This window comes from Coregonus lavaretus (assembly GCF_964263955.1).
Source record: "Coregonus lavaretus genome assembly, chromosome: 17".
Taxonomy (NCBI): domain Eukaryota; kingdom Metazoa; phylum Chordata; class Actinopteri; order Salmoniformes; family Salmonidae; genus Coregonus; species Coregonus lavaretus.
The window spans coordinates 44,909,678-44,917,177 of record NC_140004.1 but is presented as its reverse complement, the minus strand read 5'-3'; the positions used below and the strand labels follow the sequence as shown (position 1 = coordinate 44,917,177).

General features: G+C 50.9%; 1 pseudogene across 1 annotated transcript in view; it reads right to left on the bottom strand.

Moving 5' to 3' along the window:
• Window positions 1-7,500, bottom strand: part of LOC311144525 (protein unc-13 homolog B-like) — an 80,156-nt pseudogene that overhangs the window by 7,366 nt on the left and 65,290 nt on the right. The window contains exons 20-25 of the transcript in view: window positions 6,524-6,612; window positions 2,179-2,316; window positions 1,694-1,817; window positions 829-873; window positions 604-675; window positions 324-471 (exon numbers count right to left, since the gene is read on the bottom strand). The product of the transcript in view is annotated as a protein unc-13 homolog B-like (transcript). The remainder of the gene's footprint in view (window positions 1-323; window positions 472-603; window positions 676-828; window positions 874-1,693; window positions 1,818-2,178; window positions 2,317-6,523; window positions 6,613-7,500) is intronic.

The window sequence follows — 7,500 nt, the reverse complement described above, 5'->3', positions numbered from 1 at the left end:
TTGAGTGTGTGTATGAGTGTGTGTATGAGTGTGTGTTTGAGTGTGTGTTTGAGTGTGTGTTTGAGTGTGTGTTTGAGTGTGTTTGAGTGTGTATTTGAGTGTGTATGAGTGTGTGTTTGAGTGTGTGTATGAGTGTGTTTGAGTGTGTGTTTGAGTGTGTTTGAGTGTGTGTATGAGTGTGTTTGAGTGTGTGTATGAGTGTGTGTATGAGTGTGTGTTTGAGTGTGTGTTTGAGTGTGTGTGTATGAGTGTGTGTTTGAGTGTGTGTTTGAGTGTGTGTTTGAGTGTGTGTTTGAGTGTGTGTATGAGTGTGTGTGTTTTACCCTGTGCATGCTGTGTTGTTACAAAGGTCTTGATTAGTGCATCAGTGCTCTGAGAGTAGAGGGACAGAGCATATTTCAGCGAAGATAACTCAGGACTCTTCTCCACATAGGCCTTCTTCAGACCATTACCACCCGCATGGAAGTATTGCTGAGAGAGAGAGAAAGAGAAAAAGGTTAAGTAAGAGTGAATGCATAAGTGTCTATACGCTTATTTCTGTGTGTGTGTGTGTGTGTGTGTGTGTGTGTGTGTGTGCGCGTACTTGCGAGAGTGTGTATTCACCTTGATGGTTTCCAGTGCGGCGTCCATGATGACACACTGTTTGGGCGTCAGGCTTTTGGCCTCGCCCCCTCCCTACGGCAACCAGAGTGACAGACATACATTAGCCACGCCCCATTGTGTGTTAAACCCCATTTACATCGAGACAGCTCAGGATGCCCTGGCACAGCAGAGGAGCTGATAGTGTAGCCATAGTACAACGGCAGTAACTGTCAGACTGGTCTGTACCTTGAGGTTGGACAGCCCCTTGGCAGCAGTCAGAATCTGAGCTCCCTGGAAAAAAAATCAAACAAACGATCAGGCATGTCATCAAAGATCAGAGAAGGAGGGAGAGAGAGAGTGGGGTAGGGAGAATAGTGTCAGCTTAGTTAGATTATATCTGTTTCTATCTGTTAAAAATACCCTTGAGATGGGTTTATATTAGAAAGGAAATTAATTCCAGTCTGATGAAAACAGGAGGTCTAGAGGGTGATGCTGGTGTGCTGTCTAATGGAAGACAGGAGGTCTAGAGGGTGATGCTGGTAGACTGTCTGATGGAAGACAGGAGGTCTAGAGGGTGATGCTGGTAGACTGTCTGATGGAAGACAGGCGGTCTAGAGGGTGATGCTGGTAGACTGTCTGATGAAAACAGGAGGTCTAGAGGGTGATGCTGGTGTGCTGTCTAATGGAAGACAGGAGGTCTAGAGGGTGATGCTGGTAGACTGTCTGATGGAAGACAGGAGGTCTAGAGGGTGATGCTGGTAGACTGTCTGATGGAAGACAGGAGGTCTAGAGGGTGATGCTGGTAGACTGTCTGATGAAAACAGGAGGTCTAGAGGGTGATGCTGGTAGACTGTCTGATGGAAGACAGGAGGTCTAGAGGGTGATGCTGGTAGACTGTCTGATGGAAGACAGGAGGTCTAGAGGGTGATGCTGGTAGACTGTCTGATGAAAACAGGAGGTCTAGAGGGTGATGCTGGTGTGCTGTCTAATGGAAGACAGGAGGTCTAGAGGGTGATGCTGGTAGACTGTCTGATGAAAACAGGAGGTCTAGAGGGTAGTGTTGGTATACTATTGGTATATACAGTATTGTGAGGAGGGCAGACAGACTTACGAAGCCGTCGTTGCTCGGCGGTAAGATGATGGTCTTCTCCAAGCTGCTGAGGACGATCTTCCACAGATCCTTCAGTATTCTCTTCAGAACCGTTTTCTCACAGGTGTCAGCAAACAAACTCAGACTGGGGGTTATAGGGAGAAGACACACACACACACACACACACACACACACACACACACACACACACACACACACACACACACACACACACACTGAGCCACACTGGAACCATTTTACCCAGTCACAGTAGCATGTTTCAAACTATATCATCTCAGAACCCACAACCAAATCTCTTGTGTGCTAGATACTATAGCTCTGTCATGACAAACTAGAGACTACTTGAGCCAACATGGTCTACCATCCAAAATTACACTGATATGAAACTGCACCATTTGTCTGCCCAAATGGCATATGCATCCATTTCCGGTACATGCCCATCTCTGCACCAAAATGGCGTCCGCCTGTGCGTTAGCCCCACTCACTTTCCATCCAGGAACTCCATGAGAGGCCTTAGCATGTTGTCAGCGTCGGCCTCGGCCGTTTGACGGTTGGGATGACCTTTGATCTGGTACAGGATCTCTGCCATCTGACGCATGCAGACGGTGAGACGGGCCTGGAAACTAATAACAAATAGAGGACCCAGTCAATTGTCCATCTTGGAAATGAACATCAGTATTTTACTCTGCTCCCAATCCTCCCAGACACATTTAGGAAGGAGCACAGTGTCAGCCGCAGTGCAGCTCCCCGTAGCAGTATAGTAACTTTCTCAAGGGACAACAGTAGTGGACGGTAGTCATGATCTGAAACCAGCAGCTCTTCAGTTGCCAGTTCAGTTCCCAGTTTTTCATGCCTGACCCGGGACTAGACCATATATATATATATATATATATATATATATATATATATATATATATATATATATATATATATATATGCACACACATATACTGTATATATATATATACCTTCCGGCAACTGGTCTCAAACCTCTGGCCTCCCTATCACCCTGTAGACTAGAGGAGGAGGTCTGGCCTCCCTATCACCCTGTAGACTAGAGTAGGAGGTCTGGCCTCCCTATCACCCTGTAGACTAGAGTAGGAGGTCTGGGATACCTATCACCCTGTAGACTAGAGGAGGAGGTCTGGCCTCCCTATCACCCTGTAGACTAGAGGAGGAGGTCTGGCCTCCCTATCACCCTGTAGACTAGAGTAGGAGGTCTGAGATACCTATCACCCTGTAGACTAGAGTAGGAGGTCTGGCCTCCCTATCACCCTGTAGACTAGAGGAGGAGGTCTGGCCTCCCTATCACCCTGTAGACTAGAGTAGGAGGTCTGAGATACCTATCACCCTGTAGACTAGAGGAGGAGGTCTGGCCTCCCTATCACCCTGTAGACTAGAGTAGGAGGTCTGGGATACCTATCACCCTGTAGACTAGAGTAGGAGGTCTGAGATACCTATCACCCTGTAGACTAGAGGAGGAGGTCTGGCCTCCCTATCACCCTGTAGACTAGAGTAGGAGGTCTGGCCTCCCTATCACCCTGTAGACTAGAGTAGGAGGTCTGGCCTCCCTATCACCCTGTAGACTAGAGGAGGAGGTCTGGCCTCCCTATCACCCTGTAGACTAGAGTAGGAGGTCTGGGATACCTATCACCCTGTAGACTAGAGTAGGAGGTCTGAGATACCTATCACCCTGTAGACTAGAGGAGGAGGTCTGGCCTCCCTATCACCCTGTAGACTAGAGTAGGAGGTCTGGCCTCCCTATCACCCTGTAGACTAGAGTAGGAGGTCTGGGATACCTATCACCCTGTAGACTAGAGGAGGAGGTCTGGCCTCCCTATCACCCTGTAGACTAGAGGAGGAGGTCTGGCCTCCCTATCACCCTGTAGACTAGAGTAGGAGGTCTGAGATACCTATCACCCTGTAGACTAGAGGAGGAGGTCTGGCCTCCCTATCACCCTGTAGACTAGAGTAGGAGGTCTGAGATACCTATCACCCTGTAGACTAGAGTAGGAGGTCTGGGATACCTATCACCCTGTAGACTAGAGTAGGAGGTCTGAGATACCTATCACCCTGTAGACTAGAGTAGGAGGTCTGGCCTCCCTATCACCCTGTAGACTAGAGTAGGAGGTCTGGGATACCTATCACCCTGTAGACTAGAGGAGGAGGTCTGGCCTCCCTATCACCCTGTAGACTAGAGGAGGAGGTCTGGCCTCCCTATCACCCTGTAGACTAGAGGAGGAGGTCTGGCCTCCCTATCACCCTGTAGACTAGAGTAGGAGGTCTGGCCTCCCTATCACCCTGTAGACTAGAGTAGGAGGTCTGGCCTCCCTATCACCCTGTAGACTAGAGGAGGAGGTCTGGCCTCCCTATCACCCTGTAGACTAGAGTAGGAGGTCTGGCCTCCCTATCACCCTGTAGACTAGAGTAGGAGGTCTGGCCTCCCTATCACCCTGTAGACTAGAGTAGGAGGTCTGGCCTCCCTATCACCCTGTAGACTAGAGGAGGAGGTCTGGCCTCCCTATCACCCTGTAGACTAGAGGAGGAGGTCTGGCCTCCCTATCACCCTGTAGACTAGAGGAGGAGGTCTGGCCTCCCTATCACCCTGTAGACTAGAGGAGGAGGTCTGGCCTCCCTATCACCCTGTAGACTAGAGGAGGAGGTCTGGCCTCCCTATCACCCTGTAGACTAGAGTAGGAGGTCTGGCCTCCCTATCACCCTGTAGACTAGAGTAGGAGGTCTGGGATACCTATCACCCTGTAGACTAGAGTAGGAGGTCTGAGATACCTATCACCCTGTAGACTAGAGTAGGAGGTCTGGGATACCTATCACCCTGTAGACTAGAGGAGGAGGTCTGGCCTCCCTATCACCCTGTAGACTAGAGGAGGAGGTCTGGCCTCCCTATCACCCTGTAGACTAGAGTAGGAGGTCTGAGATACCTATCACCCTGTAGACTAGAGTAGGAGGTCTGGCCTCCCTATCACCCTGTAGACTAGAGTAGGAGGTCTGGCCTCCCTATCACCCTGTAGACTAGAGTAGGAGGTCTGGCCTCCCTATCACCCTGTAGACTAGAGGAGGAGGTCTGGCCTCCCTATCACCCTGTAGACTAGAGTAGGAGGTCTGGCCTCCCTATCACCCTGTAGACTAGAGTAGGAGGTCTGGCCTCCCTATCACCCTGTAGACTAGAGGAGGAGGTCTGGCCTCCCTATCACCCTGTAGACTAGAGTAGGAGGTCTGAGATACCTATCACCCTGTAGACTAGAGTAGGAGGTCTGGCCTCCCTATCACCCTGTAGACTAGAGTAGGAGGTCTGGCCTCCCTATCACCCTGTAGACTAGAGGAGGAGGTCTGGCCTCCCTATCACCCTGTAGACTAGAGTAGGAGGTCTGAGATACCTATCACCCTGTAGACTAGAGGAGGAGGTCTGAGATACCTATCACCCTGTAGACTAGAGTAGGAGGTCTGAGATACCTATCACCCTGTAGACTAGAGGAGGAGGTCTGGCCTCCCTATCACCCTGTAGACTAGAATAGGAGGTCTGGGATACCTATCACCCTGTAGACTAGAGGAGGAGGTCTGGCCTCCCTATCACCCTGTAGACTAGAGTAGGAGGTCTGGGATACCTATCACCCTGTAGACTAGAGTAGGAGGTCTGGCCTCCCTATCACCCTGTAGACTAGAGGAGGAGGTCTGGCCTCCCTATCACCCTGTAGACTAGAGGAGGAGGTCTGGCCTCCCTATCACCCTGTAGACTAGAGGAGGAGGTCTGGCCTCCCTATCACCCTGTAGACTAGAGTAGGAGGTCTGAGATACCTATCACCCTGTAGACTAGAGTAGGAGGTCTGAGATACCTATCACCCTGTAGACTAGAGTAGGAGGTCTGGCCTCCCTATCACCCTGTAGACTAGAGTAGGAGGTCTGGCCTCCCTATCACCCTGTAGCCTAGAGTAGGAGGTCTGGCCTCCCTATCACCCTGTAGACTAGAGGAGGAGGTCTGGCCTCCCTATCACCCTGTAGACTAGAGTAGGAGGTCTGGCCTCCCTATCACCCTGTAGACTAGAGGAGGAGGTCTGGCCTCCCTATCACCCTGTAGACTAGAGTAGGAGGTCTGGGAAACCTATCACCCTCTAGACCAGGGATGGGTAATTTTGGGCCTGGGGCTGGGAGCCACCAAAAATCTGAACTCATCATGAGGGCCCTCAGTGGCTCGCGGGTCTGAACTCATCATGAGGGCCCTCAGTGACTCGCGGGTCTGAACTCATCATGAGGGCCCTCAGTGGCTCGCGGGTCTGAACTCATCATGAGGGCCCTCAGTGGCTCGCGGGTCTGAACTCATCATGAGGGCCCTCAGTGGCTCGCGGGTCTGAACTCATCATGAGGGCCCTCAGTGGCTCGCGGGTCTGAACTCATCATGAGGGCCCTCAGTGGCTCGCGGGTCTGAACTCATCATGAGGGCCCTCAGTGGCTCGCGGGTCTGAACTCATCATGAGGGCCCTCAGTGGCTCGCGGGTCTGAACTCATCATGAGGGCCCTCAGTGGCTCGCGGGTCTGAACTCATCATGAGGGCCCTCAGTGGCTCGCGGGTCTGAACTCATCATGAGGGCCCTCAGTGGCTCGCGGGTCTGAACTCATCATGAGGGCCCTCAGTGGCTCGCGGGTCTGAACTCATCATGAGGGCCCTCAGTGGCTCGCGGGTCTGAACTCATCATGAGGGGCTGCAGTGGCTCGCGGGTCTGAACGCACATCCATACCCACTCATGCAGTCAAAGCCAGCCATAGAAGTGACATTTTGTTCCCCATTTTGTGGTAGGGTGTTTCTGATTGGCTCACCTCTTGCCGAACATGGCGCTCAGGTTGTCCAGGACGGTGGCCAGTTTGACCTGCAGGTCATTCAAGATGTCCGCCGCCTCCGAATCCAGCTACAGAGAGGGAAGAGAGAGTAAGAGAGAGAGAGGGAAGGAGAGGGAAGGGAGAGAGAGAGATAGAGAGAGAGAAAGGGAGAGGAAGAGAGATACATAATGGCAGGTTAGTCAAGTATTCCTGTTGTCATTAGGGCTCGACTCACATCTCATACATGCCCAGTAACTGCCTCACCCGGTAATAAAGTATATACATGCACCACATACAGTTCACAAGTAGTGACCTATTCTGAGTTACACCAGTATACCCCTTAAGAGGAGACAAACCAAACCTCTAGTGTAACACATTCTCCTCCCCACTTACATAAAGAAGGACTCTCACTGAAACCCCTCTGCACAATACACACCTCAGAAATCATCTGACAGAAGGGAACCGTGCGGTGTCAGAGGAAGGCCTTTAAAAATGTCAAAGACTCCAGCCACCCTAGTCATAGACTGTTCTCTCTGCTAGCGCACAGCCAGCGGTACCGGAGCGCCAAGTCTAGGTCCAAAAGGCTTCTCAACAGCTTCTAACCCCAAGCCATAAGACTCCTGAACAGCTAATCATGGCTACCCGGACTATTTGCACTGCGCCCCGTCCCCCCTGTCCCCCTTTTTTACTCTGCTGCTACTCTGTTGATTATTTATGCATAGTCACTTTAACTCTACCCACATGTACATATGACCTCAATTACCTCGACTAGCCGGTGCCCCCGCACATTGACTCTGCACCGGTACCCCCCTGTATATAGCCTCCCTACTGTTATTTTATTTTACTGCTGCTCTTTAGTTATTTGCTTACATTTTTTTGCTTAACACTTTTTTTATTTTGTTTACTTTGCATTGTTGGTTAAGGGCTTGTAAGTAAGCATTTCACTGTAATGTCTACACCTGTTGTATTCGGCGCAT